The sequence below is a fragment of the Grammomys surdaster genome, unplaced genomic scaffold (genome assembly GCF_004785775.1).
Source record: "Grammomys surdaster isolate TR1022 unplaced genomic scaffold, NIH_TR_1.0 97, whole genome shotgun sequence".
NCBI classification, from domain to species: domain Eukaryota; kingdom Metazoa; phylum Chordata; class Mammalia; order Rodentia; family Muridae; genus Grammomys; species Grammomys surdaster.
Window position 1 is genome coordinate 3,966,120 of NW_021604576.1, and position 25,417 is coordinate 3,991,536.

Sequence of the window (25,417 nt, forward strand, 5' to 3'; positions counted from 1 at the left end):
GAAGAAGAAGAAGAAGAAGAAGAAGAAGAAGAAGAAGAAGAAGAAGAAGAAGAAGAAGAAGAAGGAGGTCTAATTTGGATTGTCCATATGGTCAAAGCCTCAGTGGCCAACCCCTTGAAGAAAACTGTCTTGCCAATGAAAGCTCTTTGAGGTACTTCAGAGACAATATTGATTCAAGAATCAGAGAATTAAGATTTTTCAATTATCTATTTTTATCACTTTTTAATAATGTCAGACATAAATAAAGAGTGCTGAGAGAAAGCTTTAAGTAGTATTCAAAATGACTGGAATAAAATGAAAGGTACAAAAGAAACATAAGATCCCTTTTAGAACAAATATTCACAGATTTCATCTTAAACATACTGTGGATTTCGTGTTAATGCTTGCATTATGGGTTTCCAGAATTACATGAGAATCTCACAAGTGAGACACATAGCATTCCTATACCCAGCTGGTAAATAAAGTTGCTGGCAGCCAATAGCCCATGGTTGGGCCAGAGACAGAGGTGGGACTTTAGGATTCACGGGCAAGGGGACCAAGGAAAGAGAAGAATCACTATACCACGAATAGAATAAGATCCGGTTTGAGAACTGCAGGAAATGAGGCATACTAATCATGTAAGGGCCAGGGGTGAGAAGCAGCCCCAGCACCTCCTCCCCAAATTGGGTCTAGGGTAGCAAAGATGGAATATAGATTTTACTAACTACTAACTCAAAAGTATTTCAGGGGAGGCATTAGCAAAGTGGAAGTCTGGGAATGGCCCAGCCATTGAACTGACTAAGGCAAATTAAATATAAGACCATGTGAGTGTGTGTGTGTGTGTGTGTGTGTGTCCCTTTCATTTGAGAATTCAAAGAATTTGTGATGGTAGTAAGGAACTTGCACTGCTGCCACCAGGAAGAATAGAGAATCAACTACAGCAACATAAAAAATATCTCCTGATATAATACTGTATAATGGGTGAATTTTTGTAATGTATGACTAACAAAATATGGCAACAAAATACTCAAGGGAGCAAATATGGAGACAAAGTGAGGGACAGAAACTGAAGGAGGGGCCATCTGACGACCATTCCACCTGAGTATCCATCCTATGTGCAGTCACCAAAGGTAGATGCTGATGTGGAAGTCAGGAAGTGCATGCTGATAGGAGCCTGATATGGATGTCTCCTCAGAGGTCTTCAAGAGTCTGACATATTCAGAGGCAGATGCTCACAACCAGACCTTGAACTGATCATGGGGTTCCCAATGGAGGAGTTAGAGTGAAGACCATTGGAGCTGAAAGGGTTTGTGGCCCCATGAGGAGAGCAACAATATCAATCAACCACAGCTCCCAGGGTCTAAACCACCAGCATGGGAGCACTTAGGGAGGGATCCAGGGCTTCAGCTGAATTTGTAAGAGTGGAGGGCCCTGCTGGGCATAGGTGGAAGAAGAGATCCTTGACCTCATGAAGGCTAGATGCCCCAGGGGGTGGGAATTTTGAGGGTGGGGAGGTGGGAAGGGGGGTAGGTAGGGGTTACATCCACAGAGAAGAAGGAGGAGGGGTGAGGGGATTGGGGGTTCCGGGGTGGGTGGGGTATGGGGTAAGGGGACAACATAGGAAATGTAAATAAAACATCCAATTAAAAAAAAGAAAAATAAATAAATAAATATAAGACCATGTGTGCATGTGTGTGTGTGTGTGTGTGTGTGTGTGTGTGTGCCTTTCATTTGAGAATTCAAAGAATTTGTGATGGTAGTAAGGAACTTGCACTGCTGCCACCAGGAAGAATAGAGAATCAACTACAGCAACATAAAAAAATCTCCTGATATAATACTGTATAATGGGTGAATTTTTGTAATGTATGAATATAACTCAATTTAAAAGTAAGAAGTAGGAGGAATATGAAGGATATCTGCTCCCTTTCTCTACTCGCTCACATCATCTTAGGCTGACTTGTTTCTACAAAATTTATACTGAAGTCCAAACTCTTAAGAATTAAAAATATGATTACATTTGGAGAAAATGCCTGCTTGTTTTTGTTGTTTATGCTGTTGTTGATGTTGTTGTTGCTGTTATTGTTTTGTTATGACATAAGATCTATGTCTATAGCCCAGTTTGGCATTAAATTATTGGTGATGCTTTGGTGTCAACTCCTGATGCTGAGGTTGCAGTTATCTAATAGTACGCCTTGTTGACGTAGAACGATTTTCAAAAGGTTCAGTAGTTACCAGCTATCCCACAAGGCAGAGACTTGACAATACCTAGTTATATCTAGAAGTTGCAGAATTCCAGTGAATGTAGCTAATATTGAAGACCTACGTGTGATATTTGTTCCTGTACATATATACTTTATGAAAATGTTGAATTTTTAAATATGGCATGTTAAAAAGAGTAATAATGACAAAATAAGAGACATATGAATAGTGTAATAGAAGACATGAATGTTGTCTCTGTCTCTCATTTTCTCAAAATATCTTATTATAGCTACTCTTCTTTTTATTTAACAGTATACGTTTCTAGAATTTCTAAGTGATGTGAAGAAGCAAAGTGAATGATATAAATAATGCAGTGTTAGGCTGTTGCATAGTGTTCATTTTTACTAAAACAGAGACATCTTAACAACTGATCTCATAACTACGATGGCTACTGAGGCACTAATAGGCAAGCAACATATACTCCATGGGTACTGTGGATAGAAAGACTATTTATATCCTAGCTGAGATGGACTAATATAGGTTGAGATTTCTTTGTGCTACTTAGATTGACATGCAGTTTAAAACTTAAGAAATGTTTATTTTCATTTTCTCTATTTATAATTTTTATAATAAGTCTTATAGCATAGCTGACTATAGGATATTTCTCTCCATATATATATATATAATGATTAGAAGAAGACATCCATCAATATACTAAGAGAGACTGTCAGAATAAAACCTTCATGTTGGCAATGCTATTATACAGCTTTAGTCTTTATGACTCCAGAAATACTTTTATGGTGTATATTCCTCCCAGTTTGTGGTACTTGGCTATGAAAGTCCTAGAAATACATGATATCTTAATTCATGATGATTTCTTGTGGAGCTGATTATATAAAGCAGCTTGTATTTTTATGCTACATAATCTGTGGAGTCAGAATCATTACTTTTCCCTCATCAGATGTATTTGTTTGTATCTGTTCAAATAGTGCCATTACAATGGCATCTCTTTGTTTAACTGTTAACTGCTTTATATTCTTTTTAATATGCCTAAAATAATTTCTTGTTTTGATTTCCTCTTCTTTGTAATTGGATATAGTGGTAAGATTTTACTGTTAGTGTTTTTCCTTTTATCTTACTCTTTTAGCATGATTAGTGTTAGACTGAGAGCAAAATGTTAGCATTTGAATGTAACATAATGACCTTTTAATTTCTCTAGTATGCAAAACTTCATTTTTTGAAATGTTTGTCAGATTTTACCAAATTGAATGACTTTTTAGCAGCTTTGGCTTACTTCATAAATAATGGAATAGGACCTGAGCCCTTATACCAAATCTACCTCTGAGTGAGTGAGTGTGTGTGTGTGTGTGTGTGTGTGTGTGTGTGATTTCAGGCACTGAATCCAAGGCAGAATAGATTTAGTAGCACATACCATAGTGGTGCTACTTCTCATGCCACATCTAATCATTACTAAGGTGATTTTCTAGAATTCATTATCTACTGGTTTCTTTCCAAATAAATTCAATAAAGATAAGAATTGTTCTTCTCTTTAAGAAGACAGTGCACAGGTCTGATCTGCAGGACTGTATCTTTCCCAGTTTTTTATGCAACAGAAAAAAATAAAGAAAGAAAAAGAAAGAAATATGAAATATGCTACCCAGCTGTTCACAGAATTTTCTTAGTGTGTGATGTGAAACATGTTGGCAGGAGAAGGTGTGAATATTCAAATGCACTTTCCTAGAAAGGATTTAAGATCTAAACGAATCTAAATTCTAATACAACTTTTTTTTCCTCCCTGGTACAAAGTACATCATGTGGGAGCAAATCTTCATTGTAATAACATCTTAGGAGTAGTCATGAATATTCACATAATATCTCTTTATTTGTACATTAAATATTATATTTCCTGCTTCAAAAGTCTAAACATTGACATACAAAATGGACAGAGTTAATAGTAAGTGCACACAGAGATCAGGGTTATGAGCACCCTGCAGTAATGCCGGGAGATTGATGTTGATGAAGTAATGAAAAATAATCAATTTGTATAGATGGCTAATCATTAGTTTGATGTGATCATAAAGGAGAAAGTGATTGTAAGAGTATGACAAAATGAAGTTCATGTATATGTGTCTGCTCTGTTAGTGTTCCTAAATACTAATGTGGAAGGCAGAGCCTAAATCATGGAGCAACACAAGATTTTGGCTCTTATTATCAGAATGGTGGGAAAGCATAAATAGGTTTTGAGTAACAGAAATTTATGATTAGAAACAAATGACCAGAAGGTTTGAAGAAAAAGGGAATATATGGAGATGCCTTTCATGTCAGTCTATGTTAAGGAGTCTGATGAGTCCAAGAGAGATGCTGATAGGAGTGATTTAACAAAAAACACAGGCTCCACATTACCTAACTAGTATAACTGACAAGTCTTATGATGACAGAGAGTAGAGAGGAATCAAAATTGCATCCACAGTCTTTGGGTGCTAGTTGCTGCAACCAAAGTGTATAGGTTTAATTTTCTGACACTAAAACAGTGTGTATGTGTGTGTGTGTGTGTGTATTTTATTCTTAAAGATTAAAATATAAGGCTTATAAAAAGTGCTTACACCTCCCTAAAATTTTAGAATGATATTTTTCAGTCCACTCTATATTTTGCAATGCTTATGAGGAAGGCTTGTAGTAGGTCTTCTAATTATCAGTGTTCGAAACTTGGCACAAGCAAACAACTGAGCAAATTGGAGTAAAATTATCAACTTTCTAATAAGAACTGTAGTTTCTAGTTAGGATACTAGATACCTACTAAAATACCTACCAATAAAAGGTATCTAATGATTTTACAGAAATTGGGCCTATAAATCATTCCCCTAAAAATAGAAATATTATTTTCAGTATAGAAGATAATATTTAGTTGTTATTATTATTACTCATTTGCGATCTAGCTGTTGCTCACTGTTTATTGCATATTAGCCCAGAACCTTGAAATACCCAAGATTCAACTCCAGACCACATGAAGCTCATGAAGAAAGAAGACCAAGTGGGGGTGATTCGGTCCTTCTTAGAAGGAGCAACAAAATACTCAAGGGAGCAAATATGGAGACAAAGTGAGGGACAGAAACTGAAGGAGGGGCCGTCTGAAGACCATTCCACCTGAGTATCCATCCCATGTGCAGTCACCAAAGGTAGATGCTGTTGTGGAAGTCAGGAAGTGCATGCTGATAAGAGCCTGATATAGCTGTCTCCTCAGATGTATGCAAGAGTCTGACATGTTCAGAGGCAGATGCTCACAACTAGCCATTGAACTGGTCATGGGGTTCCCAATGGAGGAGTTAGAGTGAAGACCATTGGAGCTGAAAGGGTTTGTGGCCCCATGAGGAGAGCAACAATACCAACCAACCACAGCTCCCAGGGTCTAAACCACCAGCCTGAGAGCACTTAGGGAAGGATTCATGGCTTCAACGGAATATGTAAGAGTGGAGGGCACTGTTGGGCATAGGTGGAAGAAGAGATCCTTGGCCTCATGAAGGCTGGACACCCCAGGGGATGGGAATTTGAGGGTGGGGAGGTGGGAGTGGGGAGGTGGGAGTGGGGGGTATGTAGGGGTACATCTGCAGAGAAGCAGGAGGGTGAGGGGATAGGGGCTTCCTGGGTGGGTGGGAGATGGAGTAAAGGTACAACATATGAAATGTAAATAAAACATCCAATAAAAATTAATAAAAAGATCAGGTATAGAGCTAAATAAAGAATTCTCAAATGAGGCATATCGAATGGCTAAGAAGCAGCTAAAGAGATGTTCAATATCCTTAACCATCAGAGAATTGCAAATCAAAACAACCCTGAGTATCTACCTCACACCAATCAGAATGGCTAAAATCAGAAACTCAGGTGACCGCAGATGTTGGTGAGGATGCTGAGAAAGAGTAACACTCCTCCATTGTTGGTAGGATTGCAAGTTCATTGAATCACTGTGGAAATCAGTCTGGCAATACCTCAGAAAATTGGACATAGTACTACCTGAGGACCCAGCTATACCACTCCTGGGTATATATTCAAAAGAAGCTCCAACATATAACAAGGACACCTGCTCTACTACGTTCATAACAACCATATTTATAATAGCTAGAAGTTGAAAAGAACCCAGATGTCCTTCAACTGAGGGATGGATACAGAAAATGTGGTACATTTACACAATGGAGTACTACTCAGCTATTAAAAACAATGACTTCTTGAAATTCTTAGGCAAATGGATGAAACTAGGAAATATCCTGAGTGAGGTAATCCATTCACAAAAGAACACACATGGTATGCACTCACCGATAAGTGGATATTCGCCCAAAAGCTCAGAATACCCAAGATAAAATTCCCAGATCATATGAAGCTCAAGAAGAAGACCAAAACGTGGATGCTTCAGGCCTTCTTAGAAGGAGGAACAAAATTGTCATGGGTGGTAGAGGGTGGGATGGACTTGGGAGGAACAGAGGAAGGCGAGCGAGAGAGGGGGGTAAGATCAAGTATGGGAGGAGACAGGGATGATATACAGAGGGTCAGGAATTTGAACAGGTAAGTGTAGCAATGGAGTATGGGGAACTGAGGGTAGTCACCAGCAGATCCCAGATGCCAGGAAAGCAAGGGGCTCCCAGGACCCAACAGGGATGAAATCAGCTGAAATGCCCAAAAAAGGTGAGGGAGAACCTGTAGAGACCACATACAGAGGCTAGGCAAGACCCCCGGTTGGGGATGGGGTTACACACTCATCTTTATTTTTTAACACAGAATTGCTTCTGTCTAAAGGAAATATTGGGACAAAGTGTGGAGCAACGACTGAAGGAAACTCCAACCAGAGACTGCCCCACCTGGAGATCCAGCCCATATACAGACACCAAACCCAGACAATATTGCAGATCCCAAGAAGTGCTTGCTTACAGGAGCCTGTTATAGCTGTCTCCTGAGAAGCTCTGCCAAGACTAACAAATAAAGCTGTGGATGCTCACAGCCAATCATTGGACTGAGCACAGGATCCCCAATGGAGGAGTTAGAGAAAGGACTGAAGGTGCTGAATAGGTTTGGAAACCCACAGGAAGAACAAAAATATTAGCCAACAAGACACCCCAGAGCTCCCAGGGACTAAATCACCAACCAGAGTACACGTGGAGGGACCCATGGCTCCAGCTGCATATGTAGTAGAGGATGGCCTTATCTGGCATCAATAGAAGATAGGTCCTTGGTCCTGTAAAGGCTCAATTCCCCAGTGTAGGGGAATGCCAGAACGGTGAGATAGGAGTGGATGGGTGGGAGGGGGAGAACCCTCATAGAAGCTGGTGGATGGGATAGGGTGCTTCCAGAGGGGAAATCAGAAAAGGAGATAACATTTGAAATGTAAATACATAAAATATCTCATTAAAAAAATAAAAATAATATGTGTTTAAAATAAAAGTAGCCCCATTAAGGGTAAAAACCTTATTAATATATAAATATTTAGTTTATAAAACCATATAATAATTATAGAAAATAATATTTCTAAATTTTATAAATTTTCAGTATGTAACTATTATGTTTTTATATATTACTAGTATACTTAAAAACATTTATACAATTATAATTATGAAAGGTACCTAATGTTTTTACAGAAATGGGTATATAAATAACTTCTCAAATATAGTTATACTGTTTACTTATAGATGATAACATTTAGTTTTGTTTTTATATGGACTTAGACTAATACTTCAGTATAACTTTTTGAGATAGAGAATCTTATAGGAATAATAGATAAATACTTTAAATCTGCATTCATTGAGAATGAATTTTGTGGAAGGTGGGCATTTACAATAATTTCTCCAAATAGCTTCACTTCCCACATAATTACACACTTAGAAGTAAAGTTACATCCTAATTCAACAAGACAAAAATGTTCAAGTATATCACATAGTTTTTCTATGTAACTTGAAATAAAATTTCAGTTGAAATTTCAGTATTTGACTGAATGTATAATGTGTTTATAACATCAGTAATAGACTTGCCCTATTTTAAAAGGATACTCATTGAAGGGTAAATTATAAGAATTTTTTCATAAAATTATGTCACAAATATAAGAAGCACACTCCTTATAAAATTTTTTCTTGATTATTGGAAATACAGATTTCCTGGATACCCCATAATTTTACTTGCTAAATATAGTGTTTTGTTTATTTAACAAATGAGGTGGCCTAACTAGAAATCACAATTGTTATAAAAAGTTGATACTTTTACTCAAAGTTTGCTCAGTTATTTACAACCCTGAGGTTTAGAAGGTATATAAGCCTTCACCATAAGCATGACAGAATTGATATGTTGGCACCACCTGATGACTCTGAATCTTCTGAACAGATGCTGAAGAGAATGTCTCCTCTCTTCCCTTTATTATTAATAATGACTTTACCATCTTATTCTTGATATTTAAAAATATGATCATTTTAAGTTATACAAGTGAAGAATCAAATTATATCATCCATTGTTAATGGAAGAATGAAACTAAACTTGAAGTGTCACTTACAATATGCAGTGACATTATTGATACCAAAATGATATAACTAGAAAAACCAAGTTGAGGTGGCATTTGCACCATTATTATAAGATATTTTATACTGGAAATTTCATAAATAAAATAAATTATTTTTCATAATTTCAGGAGTTGAGGAATTTAAGATCATGACACTAGCAGATTCAAGTGTCTATTAAGTTTTTCTCTGCTTTAAAGAGAGTCATTTTTCGATGTCCTCATACTCCATGAAAGACTAAGGCTGTACTTTTATACATGGCAAGAGGTGCCAGAGAGTTATGCTGACATTTTCATAAGGTTTTATTCACAAGTGACAGGCTTCATTTGTTAATCACATTCCCAAAGCCTTACCTCTTAAGAGTGAGTTAGGTTTCAACATAGGAATCATAAGGGAAAACATAAATCTAGATGATAGATCTGGAAAGGTGATGATAGGTGAAATAAATCTTTATCTAGCATAGCTGAAAATCAATACACATTTTCTATGGTGGTAATCTGAGGAGTAGCTGAATAAGCATTGTAATTGGCAGCATGAACATTGCCTAACACGATGTTAATACAGACATGCTGAGAGTGGTTACTTTTCTTTGCTGGTATAATTATTTTCCGTTAATTTTTCTTTATTCTTGAAAATTTTAGACATGTATACAATGACACATAAACACATCAAACCCCTATCCACTCCCACTTTCCTTCTGCAATCCCTTTCATACTCTGTCCAACATATCCTCATCCCAATCGCATGTTGCCATTCTTGTTGCTGTTTTTGTCTTTTCTTTTCTCTCCTTCTTTTTCATCTTCTTTTTCTGTCTTTTTGTTTTATTCTTCCTCTTAGTCCTCTTGCTTTCTTCCTCCTCCATCCTCCTTTTCTCTTCTTCCCCTCTTCTTCCTCATTGTGCTTATCTTCCTTCTTGTAAGCTACTAATTCTAATTATTGCCTCTCATTACACACACACACACACAAACACACACACATGTGTATATACAGAAGACCTACAAGCCTTCCTCATAAGCATGTGTGTATGTGTATGTATGTATGTATGTATGTATGGATGGATATTTTCTATAGTATGGAAATCTATCAATAGTCCACACTAGAAAACAACGATCCATCTCCTCACCAGCTATCAACTGCAGAAAGTAGCTTGCTAGGAAGAGACTACAACCAGCATGGATCTCCATCTTCTTCCTAAGACTATAGCTTTCCTTGGACTTTTTTACGGAGAATGCTGCAGTTTCTTGAACTTGGATGTGAAGGCACTTCAAGAAGCTATATCTTGGGATGAACAAAGGATCAATCTGCCACACAACTGTGGGAAGTACTGAGGCTCTCAAAAGTACTAGCTACTCAAGCCACATGTGGTCCTCGGGTACACCGGCCACCTCTTTCCAAGAGAAAATTCATGTAGCAAACAAAATTCTATAACTCAAGCAGGTACTTGAAACATATCATGCCCTCAACTTGAACAAAGGAGTTAGTCATACTATAATATTCAGTATTATTAGTTATATAAATTAGATCCAGTAGCATATAGTTTTAAAAAACACACCATAATTTTTTGAGCCAGTTTTCTTTTTACTGAAATGGTTTTTTTCTTTATCATTATGATGTTAGGAGTTTAGTTTTGACATGTTTCCTTCTACTTTTAAGTTCATAAAATATTTATGTGTTTAGAAAACAGCCATGCAAAAATAATGCCTCAAAAGATATTAATTTTGTCTTTACTTTACAGGTAGCTTCTTCTTTAACCTTCTCATCAAAGGTGCTATTACTAAAATTGAGTTGATTGATGTATTTTTATATCTTCTAATTATTTCACTAACCTTAGGACTTTAGAAGAAATTGATAGCAATTGTAGTGGTTCCTTGGCTGGTAGCAGCAATAATACTGAAAGTGTAAAACAGACTTATGTGCAGTGTAAGGCCATGTCTGAGTACATGGCCCTGTAACAACAGAGTCCCTTGCTCATGTTACAGTGGTCCATGGCTCATACTACCACTAAAATGAGGGCATGAGCACAGGAAATTTGGCCCCTGGAACTTGCCAGCCACGAAGTAAGTATGCATAGGAGAGATACCCATTTCTGCCCCTGGCCATGCCCTGATGATTTGAGTGATGGAGTGAGTGAAGGAAAGTGATATGGTGACCAACACAGCTATGACTCAAGCCCGGTTCCAGGACTTTGAGTTGGCCCACCCCAACATCAACTCCATCTATGCACTGTTGAAGCATGTGAAGGGGCCAGTCCTGCAGATCCAAGGCCACTGGATCTTCATGACACAGAGCAACAACAGGATCCCAATGAGGATTCAGTACTTATAGACTATCTGAAGCCCTCTGGTCTTTAACCAGACCAATGACTCATTGCAATGCACATTTTCCAGTGAAGCTGTTTGGACCAAAGTGTGTACCACATGACCCATCATGACACACTTCTTTCCACAGAGAGATTTTGTTTTGTTTAGCTATGTCATATTTTTGTTTGGTTTGTTTTCTTTAGGGATGAGGGAAAATTGGAAGGGTGGAGAGTGCATAAGGAGGTATGAGGAGGATTGGGATTCATAATATGAAATTCACAAAGAATCACTAAAACAAAATTGAAAAATTAGTTATTAGAAAGGACATATCTAGCAATTTAATGGCCAATGGTACCACCATATTAAGTAGAAACAGAGATATAATGGCATTTCAATACTTTTCTTCTCAAAATAATAAATATTTCCACAGCTTCTAAGACAGATCCTATTGAATCAAGTCCTGAGCTGTATATATTAATAACTATTGAAGAATTCATTGACATTCTGTAATACAGGTTATTTTTGTATTGCTTATAAAAGTCGGAAATTGGTTCTGACTGATTAACAGTGAAACATGTAGAAGACTCCAATTTGTTTGTTGTGGGTATACTGAGTTCTGACAATGAGAGTCTATATAGAGATTTGAATTATTTATGCCCTTACAAGTGAGGCGAACACTGGGGAAGAAAAGAGAATAAGTAAAGAAACACTTCAATTGATATATTTTTACTCAATGAAAAAGAAAATGTTTTTTTTTTATTTTGTTTTTGTTTTCCTGCAATTGAAAAAAGCAAAACGAATTCATCCTGTCACGGATGATTCTATGCTTGCTTTAAGTCTTTTCCCTTCTCACTCTCCCTCCTTTCTTTCTCTTCATCCATTTCCTACTACAACACATGCTTTTATCCCTTTAGCCCCCATAAAATATATCCTCATATAATGAGCACAGAGCCATGTTTAAAAAGAAATAACAAGGCATTCTGTAATATCTTCTTTTTTTAATGTAAACTTCAGGCAGTTTATCAATGTCAGATGGCATGAGACACACTGTTTAATAAATGCATCACATAGAGAAAACTGATCTGGTCTAGTCGGTCTTCTAAGAAACCATCGAGGAAGGAACTAATCATTTTCTGGAGATTATATTTTGTTTTACCAGGTGTCCTTTTTCTCCTCAAACACTCCTACAAAATTCATCCCACGTCTACTGACTTTGTCTTTTCCGTTATTTAATTGTTACCCAGCTATATTTTCAGCAATGGTTACTTTGGAGAAAATTTAATTAATGTAATGGACATAAGAAGCAACCCTAGGAAGACTGCAGACACTGTGTTAAGTAGTAGTAGGTACATTTAACTTTTGATCTCAAGTCAATTATACTACTTAAGTAGTAAGATAAATGATTAACTGCTATCAAGTATGCATACTGAGTTCATGAAAGGCCAGCCCAGGTGACCATGTGGAAGGGAGGCTGGGCACATGCTCATGCTTGTGCTTAATGCCAAGTATGCTGAGGTCCCCAGTGAACGAACATCAGGATCTAAACAGTAAGGAAAATGAGAGAACAGAAGGGCAGGGTGGAATGCCATGGAAGAACATGTGGACGAATACAGATTTTATATTTAAAAAATTGTTCTTTGTGCTTTCTTATCTCCTCCTCATGAGAGCAAAGCTCATTTCTAGTTATGTGGAGTTGTTCCTGAACTAGGGTTTTCCTTTTTGGATCTGTTTAGTGAATCTGAGTCTTTGCAAAATAAGACAGCTTAGCTCTCTGTATACGTCCTGATGTACCAAAGCTTCCTCTTAATTTTTACTTTTCAGAGTGGCAAGCTAGGAAAGACTGCCTGGCCAGTCCATGCAGTGTCTTTTGCCTAATTAGTAATTTCACAAATCTCATACCCTTTTTGGCTTTTTGGAGTTTACTACCATTTTACAGTGTCTGGTCAGGCACTAAAGAGAACCCTGGTTCAAACAACAACACAGTTGTTAGTCAATGAGACGAGATTCAGAGTCGCTCTTCATTTTGTATAGCTAGGAAACCAAACCATGCAGTCAAGTTGAATTTTTAAAGAAATGCTTAAAAGGGGGATTGATTTCCCCCACTAATTGACTTACTAATCTTTAGGGTCAATTGCAATAGTAATCTATTATTTACTGTTTTTCTTCAGTAATAACATTCCTTGTAAATAACACGAGAAAGGTAATCAAAAAAAAATTGAATTTCATTTTAACTGCTCACAATTGCAGTGGGGATTTCACTGATACTTTGACTAATGATCTGTCAACATTTAGCCTCAGGAATGAGTGGCATTGGCTCTTGAATGTCGGGCTAATATAAACTAGATTGCCCCTGTAATATTAGCACCCAGTCAGCTGAGGCAGACTTTCTGCAAGGTAAAGCTAGCCCAGGCAACATAGTGAGTCTCAGATCAGCCTGAGCTACATTGTGAAATACTGTTTTACAAACAAAGAAATGAATAAAAATAAACTAACCAAATAAACAGAACTATAGCTCAAGATAATAAGTGAAGTGCTTTCTGAGAAAAAAGAAACAACATTATTTTATGTTTTTATTTAGTTATTTTTTTATTGTTGTTGTTAAAACACTTTATTCGGAGCCTTATGAAAAAGTTGGAGAAGTGTACGCTGTCTCCTGTCTTCTGCAGGGCAGACCTTAGAGATCTCCCTGTCACTAAGAGCTTTATTTAGTTATTTTAAACCAAATTATTTTGCATATGATTTTCAGTGATCACTCTGCTAGGATTATTGATCAGAGCACTGGGTGTCTACTTTATTTTTTAAGAATTTTTTCAAGGTTAGGTTCTTCAGGTAACTTTTATTTTCTGAGCATCTGACTAGATCCTTTTCATGAAAGCTTTCTGCATTTGAGTGTTTGTTCCCTGTGCTTTGAAAGTTTATAAGTCAATAAGCTTTGAGAGTTTGTGATGAAATAAATCTGTATGTTTTTGGAAGATAGAATTGATTTTTTATTTTCTTTTTAAAGAAGTTGGAGATGTGTACAGGGTAAATTATAATGATTTCACTAGTTAAAATATTTCTCATAAAGATCACAGGCATGATCATTTTCTTTTGCATGTATATAAGTATATTCATCATAATGAAGAAAGCATTTTGTTGTATACTCTCTTTGTTTTGAATTTGTCTTGTGAAGTTGCAGGCAACTGAGTTAATCCTAGGCCTTGGATTCTGTTAGTCCTGGGCATGCAGTAATATCTCAGTGAGAGTTAGGCTCAAGAGATAACATCTCATTACAGCTCTTGCTGCACCGTTGTGGATCCAGCTTCTGGACTGACCCACATAGTTTTTGATTCAGTCTCATCTGAATTAAATCTTGAATCTTTCAATGCCTCTGCCTTCAGAAACTATCTTTGCCTCAAAGTTGGGATATTTCAGCGAGAGAACAAATGGCTTTTTGTTGGGTGGGGGGGGGGGAGGAAGGAACTTGAGAGAGTCTGAGTGCAGATGGAGACTGAGGTGGGAGACTTTACAGAAGGCAAATATTTCAATGGGAGAACAAATGTCAAGCACAAGCCAGGAAATTTCTGACAAATACATGGAAATCTCAAGGACTAGAGCTCTGAATGTTGTTTGCATGCTCCTTTTCCCGAGTTACTCGCTTCAGTGAGTCATTCGCTGGCTACCTTTTAGCTCCTCCACCTCTATTTTCAACAATACCATAACTTTCTAGAGAATGATCTCAGAAATGATTTGACAGTTGTCAGTTTGGAACCTATGAAATTTATGTTACCACTTTGTCTCTTAATTTTTATCACTGGAGGTATTTCTGTTGTATAAAACCCCAGCCTCTGTATGTATTTTCATTAGTTTACTAAGTAGCAAGTCTTTATACTTTCAAATAAATGCTTAGTTAATTTAATTGACCTTTCTACCTCCTTTCTCCAATCTCCACGAATTCATTCCCACTTAAAACTTGTTCCTTTTTTTCTCATGGGCCTGTATATAGTTCTGGCCTCCAAATACATTCACTAACACACACACACACACACTCATGCATGCACACATGTACACATGTACACATCATGCATGCACACACATACATCATACATACATATATAGATACATCATATATGTATAGGAATCTAGGTTCTGAGTATGAGGAGAATATGTAATGATTAACTTTTTTCAGCCTGGTTTATCTCCCATAATATCATTTGTGATATTGCATTAGTTTTTTTCCTTAATTTAATTGTTTTATAACAATGACTGAAGTCCAATGTGTACACAGCTCTCCATTTATCCGTTAATGAGTGTCTAGTTTGATTCCATTTTCTTATTTCTGTGAATGGAGTAGTATAAAGGAATGGAGATGTTCAAGCATCTCTGTGGTAGGGTACAATGTGCTGGTTCATGTGGTAGTTCTAATTTTCATTTTTTAAATATTTTATTAAATATTCAGCATTACTCTATTGAAGAAAAAAATTGATTTTTCTTCTCTCCCAGGAGGTACTAGTGATAATTCAGATGTTAATCTTTATGTTAGTGTCTCGGTTTTCATTCATCTCTCATTTATCCACTGTTTTAAAGTGTAACAATATAAAATATAATAAGATAAAACAAAAAAATCACATCAGATTTGAATAAAATGCTAAGGAAAGGAAAAGAGCCTAAGAGAAGGCACTAAAATTAGAGACTTGAATAAGTCACTTAGGAATCACATAAAAACACTAAACTGGAAGCCATAATACATACACAGAGGATCTGGTGCAGTCCTGTGCAGGTCCTGTGTATGCTGCTTCAATCTCCTCTGAGATTACATGAGTTTCACTCATGTTAATTTAGAGGATCCTGTTTTCATGGTATCTTCTGTATCTGCTGGCTCTTACTCTTTCCATCTCTTCTTTCTTTGGGCTTTCCTGAGCTCTGTGGGGAGGGATTTGATTGATTTTCAAAGCCTTCCTTAAAGTTTGTTTATACATACTTAATGTAAGACTTTAAAGTATGATTATCTAATCAGATTTATTCACTTACTTTGTCTTAACTAAAATGCTAGAATGAGTAAATCATTCATACAAAAGAAAAAATTATTTAAGAAGGATGTAATTAATCAGGAAATTATTTTTTTTTCTAGTGAATGGTGGTGAATGTAGATACCATGGCTGCACATAGTGCCAAGAATGAGAGAAGGATGAGTACTCAGCCATAGAGAAGATTGTGTGTGTGTGTGTGTGTGTGTGTATGTATGTATGTGTGTGTGGTTTTTTGCCACCTTTTAGGATCAATAAACTTTTTGGGAGTGAGGGGAAAATCCATTGCTAGAAAATAAAGGGTTGTGAAATGTCATCCACTGAATAAGACAGGTGCTGCAATCATGAAGTCACAACCACTGAAGACGCCTGTTCTAGGTTTGCACAAGAATGTCTATATTATATATAAGGCTGGGTTAAGGATGGAGTAGAGTCTCAGGAATCCCTCCTTCTCACTCCTGTGATATTTTCTATCAACAGACTTAAGGTAAATTATTGGGTTTCATTTTATAGCCACTGATAATCATATCAGGCTCCCAGAGATAGTTATAGTTGAACAGTCACACAAAGGGCCTTAGCTAAACTAAATAGATCAAAAAAGAAAAGTCTAAAGGCATGAGACTGGGAATGAGAATGGTTGGCAAGGGAGTTGACAGAGGTATGAAGTAGGGGAAAAAAAAAGAGAGTATGTGGGAAAGTATAATAAAAGTAGATAGCATTCATATACAAATCATCAAACAACAAAAGTAATCAATAAAATATAAAAGAGAAGGGGTGTTTGATAGCTCAGTTGATAAAATGCTTGCCATGCAAGCATGAGGACCTGAGTTTATCCATCAGAATGCATATGCAAACTGCAGGCTTGGTGGCTTGGACGTATCATTCCGGGGCTGAGAAGGGAAGAACAGGCAGATAATTAGAGTTCACTGCTCAGCAAGTTGAGCTTATTCAGTGCTGACAAAAGGCACTGTCATAGGACAAAGGTCTATTGACAAAGTAGTGTCAAAACAAGGTGGTTAGATCCTGAGGAGTTATACCTCCTGTTGATCTCAAGGCTCCACCTGAACACACACACACACAAACAAACACACACAAACAAACTTAAACATGGACATGTACTCATGCATGTACACAAAGAAAATTTATGAAAGAAATTTTTGTATTTATAAGATGCCATTGTTAACTACTATTTTTCTTTCTGTAATTTTACATAATCTGGTTGGATTAGGAAAACAAAGGCAACATCTTTTAGGGATGGTCTCACATGTCAACAATAAGGTAGAGCTTAGAGAGATATTTAAATTGCTGGCCATTATACTGCTGAGAACTTGTGCTTCTTTCCATTAAGTCTAACATACAGGCAATTTTCGTACTATTATGGAAACTACTTAAACATACACACACACACACACACACACACATATATATATATATATATTACATCATAAAATTTTGCTGTCATATATGTACATGTGTGTATCTGTGTTTTCAACTGTCAAAAATCACTAAGCTTTGTATTCTTCCCCAGGTATGCTATGATGAGAAGGGAACACTGATTGTTCATGATCTATGTAGATATCTATCAGTAGTCAGGAGACCTGCAGAATAGGTATCTATAAAATAGTTGTACTAGTAAACCTTTAGTCAAAAGTAGAGCGAGTGTCTTGGTCTTCTTTGTTTCTTTAAGCACTTTTGGTTTTCAGTCTGTATGACTATTTTGCCTACAGTGATGCTTGTGTGCCTTGTGTGTGCTTGATGTTCAAGGAGGTTAGAATATGACAGTGAATCTCCTGGAAATGGAGTTAGAGGTGGTTGTGAACCATCATGTACGTGCTGAGAATCAAACCTCAGTCTGCTGCAATGGTAGCAAGTATTATTACCTGCTGAGCCATTGCTCTAGATCCCTTTTTGTCTCATAAAAGTAATATATGTACAGTTTTAAATGTTTACATTTTATTATGTAGTCAAGAGGGAACTTTGAGTATCAGTCTACAAAAGGCCCTTGGAATTGTATATCTTAGAAATTCTTAACAGGAAATAAAACACTGAGTGGAAAACCATCTCCTTTGGCAGTTCTCCACCAGATCTGGTCCGTCCTTTTTCCTAATGGGTGATAAATAGTGCAGATATCCATTCTTTAGATTAACCACTTAGATTACTATTTAGCATTCTTCACAGGTTCACATTCATATTCTGAGTGAATTCCTGTACATACACGTACATAAAGCATCTCTGACCCCAGTGTCATTTTTCACAGGGCTATGTATTCATTCCATTACTTGCAATAGAGAAGTAGAAAATGTGCAGATCCCTTATATAAAGTTCTTAGTCAGAAACAATTCTATCTCCATGGAATTTCATATGTCTTTCCAATTTTTAAGTGAGAAATCTACAACACTCAAGTAATATTTCCAAAAAGCCCTTTCTCATTTTGGAGAGATTTTTTTTTTCTCTGTGCTTTAAAATACTTTCAGGAAGCTTAGTGTTCCAAATCTCTAAACTTATATAAGTTACAGGTAAAGTTTAAAATACAATACATTTCCTATTATTTAAAATGTTTACTCAAACTATCACAAACACAAAGGGAAAGTAAGTTCATATGCAGTCTGACTTTCTCCCTTTAAATCTGAGAGCCCCTAAATTACTCTCCTTGGTGGTCAAGAGAGAGTAAATAGTGTGCAAGAGATGACATAAGTAGAGAAGACATTTTCCATTTTGGCTTAGGGTCTATTCTAACAATCTTCTTAGAAACACTAAAGTTAAGCAGCTGATCTGAATATAGACTTGAAAAGAGTCAAATGCACAATGAACATTCAATAATATTTAAAAGAACATGAATTCAATGAAAAATAAAAATGTGGAACTGGAGAGGTGTTTCAGTGGGTAAAGTGCTTGTCATATAAGCTGAAGATCTGAGTTTGAGTCCCCAAGATCCATATAAAATGGGATTCACTAATCTCAATCCTCCTCTGACAAGATTGGAAGCAAGGACAGAAAGGCTGCAGAAGTACCTGGCGCAGCTAACCTGAGTATATCATATCAAAGGAAAAAAAGAGATATTAAGAAAGGGGAGGAGTACATCAGTATCTTTAATTCCTTTGGTCTATACAAATATTTTGCATCAATGCACGTATGTACCCAAGAATTTTATAAATGCAATCATGTCATTTTAACTTTCTTTTCTTGGCCACCTCATAAACATTACCTCAACTTTGTCATGAATGACTTTTCCAATTTATAGTTCTTTTGTTAAACATGTGTTATTTAAGTTGCAAGTAAAATATGTATTTGTGTCTTCAGTTGTGTTGATTGTTGAAGGCACAGCTCAACTGTTTAGCTCCTTCTCTAGAACACAGTTAAACTCTGTGCTTTCACTCATAACTATGTCTGTTTTCAGGATAGAAAAATTCAACTGGTGTTATATTAGCATAGATAGAAAATTGTATGATACTTATTATGTCACTGAATAGCTGAAATCCCTAGCTGTGAGGGATATGGATCCTGAAGTGACCATTTCCTGCAGCCAGGCAGAACTCTCAGTGGCAGGATAAGAACAGCAAACCACCCACAAAAGTTTTGACTTAAAATGTGCCCACCCTACAAGATGTGCAGGTACAAAGATAGAGCAGAGTTGGAAGGAATGGCCAACCAATGGCTGTCCCAAATTGAGACCCATCTGGGAAAGAGCCAATCCATGACACTATTAGTTAATTATATGGTATGCTTGCAGGCAGGATCCTAGTATAATTGTCCTCTGAGATGATCCAACAGCTGACCTAAATAGATGCAGAGCTTGTGAAGTCTTAATTGATTCATTCTTATCTCCTTGTACAAAGATCAACTCCAGGTGGATAAAAGACCTTCACATAAAACCAGATACACAGAAACTAATAGAACAAAAGGTGGGGAAGACCCTCAAATACATAGGCACAGGGTAAAAGTTCCTGAACAGAACACCAATGGCTTATGCTCTAAAATCAAGAATTGACAAATGAGACCTCATAAAATTGCAAAGCTTCTGTAAGGCAAAGGACACTGTCAATAGGACAAAATGGCAACCAATAGATTAGGAAAAGATCTTTACCAATCTTACATCCAATAGACGACTAATATCCAGTATATACAAAGAACTCAAGAAATTAGACTCCAGACAACCAAATAACCCTATTAAAAATGAGGTACAGAGATAAACAAAGAATTCTCAACCGAGGAAACTTGAATGGCTGAGAAGCACCTAAAGGAATGTTCATTATCCTTAGTCATCAGAGAAATTCAAATCAAAACAACCCTGAGATTCCACCTCACATCAGTCAGAATGGCTAAGATCAAAAACTCAGGTCTTAGCAGATGCTGATGAGGATGTGGAGAAAGAGGATCACTTCTCCATTGTTGGTGGGATTGCAAGCTGGTACAACCACTCTGGAAATCAGTCTGGTGGTTCTTCAGAAAATTGGACATAGCATTACCTGAGGACCCAGCTATACCACTCCTGGGCATATACCCAGGAGATGCTCCAACATATAACAAGGACACATGCTCCACTATGTTCATAGCAGCCTCATTTAAAATAGCCAGAATCTGGAAAGAATCCAGACATCCTTCAGCAGAGGAATGAATAAAAAAAGAAATATGGTACATTTACACAATGGAGTATCACTCAGCTATTAAAAACAATGAATTCATGAAATTCTTAGGTAAATGGATGTGTGGGTCCCCAGTTGCGGAGGGTATCCCACGATGATCTCCCAGCTGAGGACAGAGTGAGAGCAGGGAGGGTCTGCTACTGTCTCTTCCGCTGCCTCTGCCTGCATCTTCACTGTTCTTCGGTCTCTGGCCAGGCCTGGTGTGAAAGGTCTGGGCCAAAGGGTACAGAGTGCGAGCAGGGAAGAGAGATTGCCTGCCCTCACTGCTGCCTCTGCCCAAATCTCTGCTGTCGCCCTGGCCCTGGTCACTCCCAGGTGCTGCATCTGTCTCTCAGCGATGAGCCGGCCTGGGCTGGGCTAATAGGAAGCCGGCTAGCTGGCAAGGAAGCAGCTTGGTGCCCCAGGAAGGTTCTGGGAGAGCAGATCTCTCCCTAAGTGTTACAGCTCTAGTGTTACAGCTCTTGTGACAGAAACTCTCAGACACCAGGATGATTCTCGTACGGATCTTTACTTCTCCAGAATAGAGCCCTTATATACAGTTTCAGGGTGGGTTAGGGTCTGGCAGCAGATATTGGTTTGGTGTGAGAGCTTGGGAATATCTCATTTACATGTAGGAGAGCCTGAGGCACTGTTCCTCGTGACTGATGGTCATAGACCTCTCTGTGGAAGGGGCTGTGGAGGGTGGAAGCTGAATGAAAAGAACCAGGGCCTGGGGGCAAAAGCAGAACACCTGCTGTTCAGACAATGGTCCGGGGTTCAAGACTTGCTCAACCAGGTACCCAGCTGCTTCTCCCAGCCTAGCACCCCACAACTCCCCCTATTTCTTTTATAAAGGAGAGGTGTCATCAGAATAAGTGTCCCCTATGTTGGGAACAGTTTGATACTGAACCAAGACCCAATTGGTAGTTACCTTTGCAATGCTACTTATCTGTCGCTTTAGAGACTGAATGAAGCAGGGTGCCAGGAGAAGTAAGGTTCCAATGGCTAGTATGGGGCCAAAGAGAGGAAGAATCCAAGCTACCAAGGGGTTAGAGTACCAAGGGGTAGGGGTGTTGGGAGTATAGTATGCCCGGAGGTTCCCCCGGAGCTCTTTGAGCATTTGTACATATTTTTCTACCAGCCCAGATGGATGGAACTAGAAAATATCATCCTGAGTGAGGTAACCCAATCGCAAAAGAACACACATGGTATGTACTCACTGATAATTGGATATTAACCCAAAAGCTTGCAATACCCAAGATACAACTCACAGACCACATGAAGCTCATGAACAAGGAAGACCAAAGTGTGGGTGCTTTGGCCCTTCTTAGAAGGGGTAACAAAATGCTCATGGGAGCAAATATGGAGACAAAGTGTGGGACAGAAACTGAAGGAGGGGCCGTCCAGAGACTGCTCCACCTGGGAATCCACTCCTTGTGTAGCCACCAAAGTTAGAGGCTGATGTGGATGCCAGCAAGTGCATGCTAACATGAACCTGATATAGCTGTCTCCTTAGAGGTCTGCCAGAGCCTGAAATATACCGAGGCAGATGCTCACAGCTAACCACTGAACTGATCATGGGGTTCCCAAAGGAGGAGTGAGAGAGAAGACTGAAGGAGCTGAAAGGGTTTGTGGCCCCATGGGGACAATAACAATACCAACCAACTAGATCTCCCAGAGTCTAAACCACTAGCCTGGGAGCACATAGGGAGGGACCCATGGCCCCAGCTGTATATGTAGGGGAGGATGACATTGTCAGGCATAGGTGGGTGATGAAGTCCTTGGTCCAGTGAAGGCTGGATGCCCCAGTGTGGGGGAAATTGTGGGTGGTGAGGTAGGAGTGGGAGGATGAGTGGGGGCATATTCTTATAGAAGTAGGAGGAGGGAAGATGGGATGGGGGTTCCTGGGTAGGGGGAACTAGGGACAAAAGACTATATCTGAAATGTAAATAAAATATCCAAAAAAAAAAAAAAAAGAGTCAGGGGAAGAATTGAAGTTACCACAGAGGATAGGGACTACACAGGAAAAGTTAAATAACCTGGATCTTTGGGAGCTCCTAAAAGAGCAAACTACCAGCCAAAGAGAGAGCATGGACTAGACCTAGGCCTCGACACATATGTAGTAGATGTGCAGCTTGGTCTTCATGAGGGTCTCTCAACAGCTAAAGTAGGGGCTGTCCTTGAATTTGTTGCCTGTCTGTGGATCCTGTTTCCCTAACTTGGAACCCTTGTATGGCCTCAGTGAGAGAGGATGTGCCTGTTCTGCAGTAACTGATGTGTTTGAGTGTATGTGGAGGGGGGTGAGTGATTCTCAGAATCTGCTCCTCCTTCTCAGTGGATAAGAGGATAGGGGTGGGAGAGGATTTGTGGTGGGGGGAAGCAGAGAGGAGAAGAGGTTGATATTGGGATGTAAAGAGAATAAATAGCAATTTAACTTTTAAAAAAAACATAAAGCAAAGTCCAACAGAATAACTTGGGTAAGTCATATTTTTTTTTCTGTTAGCTAGGAAGAGAAATTACATTCAGAATTATGAAGAAATGAATCTGGGTTAAAAACTCTAGTGCATTCTTACAACCACTGTGAATGTCTCATAGACATTAATACATTATAAGTTTGTGTCCCATGTTGAAGAAATATGGAGTCTTTAGATTCAAGTCCAGTGGGTAAGCTTTTGCAGGGGATATCGGAACTCTAGGTTTCTTCTACCTATCCCATGCTATATATGAAGCAATTTTCTTCTCCCATGAATTTTTGTCATAACATGAAATCTTACCACAGGCCCAATACTATTATACTAAAAGATCATGAACTACAATTTTAAAATGGTGAGCCCCAAACCCCCATTGTTTTTATAAATTACCTTAATTGTTTTGTTATAGTGATGGAAAGCTGACTAATACTAGTATTCATAGGTAGTGAAGCTATCCATTCAGGTGACTTTTATTACTGAACCATTTAAAACAAAGAAAGACTACAAAGGGAGCTTGAAATATTGAACACACATAAAACCTTTGAAGTAGGAGTAAGCACCAGAGGGGATCCGACTACAGAAAGCTAATTTGAGCAAAATATAAAATCTTAAATGCAATTGATTAGTTTAATATGATTATTATATATTTTAATATTTATAATTTAAACTATTAGAATTTTAAATATATTGATTTTTGTCTTTGTCTATCTCTTAGATTGTCATGGATCACAGCAGTTATGTTGTATATAGTTGCTAGGAACAATGCTTTATTTTATTATTACTATTTAACATTTTAGCTATTTTGTGAGCTTTTGGTGTTGCTTGTTATTTTAATTTGAATTCTAATAGAGATTTGATAATCTCTTAAAAGCCTTGTTTTACTGCTGTAATTTCTTTATTAAAGTGTTTTAAAAAATATTTAGCCAATTAGAAACATTATATTGTTGAGTCTTTTACATGTTTTGAATCATATTCTTTTTGTCAGACACATTGTCTTCTCTTTTTAATCTTTTCTAGAGTCCTCTTGGTTAATTTTAAAAGTTCTATATGAAAGAAAATCTATTTTTAATAAAAATAAGTTTTAAAAATGTCCTTTGCTTTTGTTCACTAGGAATGCTGTAAGCAAGCAGAGCTAGGAATTAAAAGCAGATCGAATCTTCAGTGGTATGTCTCATAACTTGTATCCTAGTTTAAGGACACAAAATGTGTGCCCCTTTTCATTACAAAGATTTCATACTTTAGCATTTTATATTTAAGTGAAAAATAATCTTCAACTTACCTTTTTTTGTAAACTGTGAACTAGATGAACTTTATTTGTTGCTGTAGAGGAAATAAAATACTGCCAACATTACTCATTGGAAAGCCTTTCACATCTTTATTAAATGGCCTGTGTCTTTATCAGAGTTTGGCTAACATCTACATGTATATCGAATTCAGACTCTCTCTTTTATACAGTAATCTGTCTATTGTTGTGCCATTATCTCTTTGACCTAATTTCTGTACCTTTTTTAGTACATCCTGACACAAAATGGGGTTATTGTATTTCAGAAAGAACTTCTGTAGAGATCTTTTCCACTAGCATACACATTTTAATTCTGTAAAATTTCTCTCTAATAATAGCTTTGTCTTTTGACTGCTTAAGTTTTCTTTAGTTCAAAATACTTTCAGATTTCTGAATTTCTCATTATCACATGAATTATTTACACGTGTGATATTTTATCATTAAATATTTGTGGATTTCTCTATTTTTATATTGTTGATTTCTAGTTTAAATATATAATTTGCATATTCTTTATATCATTTCAAACATTTAAATGTTTATTTTTTTCCCCTCAAGAATACAGTTAATGTTTTACATATACTTGAAGAGGACATGTATTCCACTGTTATTGAGAAGAATGATCTGTGATTCTTAACTGGGTCTGGTTGATTGGTAGGCCTTCTAGTACCTTTCTAAATTTATTTTTATGCTTTTTTTTATACCAGTGATTTACAAGAGAATATTGAAATTAGAACACAATTCTTTATCTAGTTTTTTTTTTTATGTGATAGTTAGTTTTTGTCAATAACACAAACTAGGGTCATCTTGAAAGAGGCAACTTCAACTGGGAAAATATGTCCATCACATTGTCCTGTAGTCAGCATTTTCTTGCTCAAGGATTGACAGAGGAGGACCTACCCCACTGTGGACAGTGTCAACCCTGGTCAGTGGTACTGAGTTATATAAAAAAAGGTGAGCCAAGAAAGCCTCCAGATTAAGCTAGCAAATAGTAGTCCTTCGTGGACTGTCTTTCAGTTCCTGCCTCAAGATTA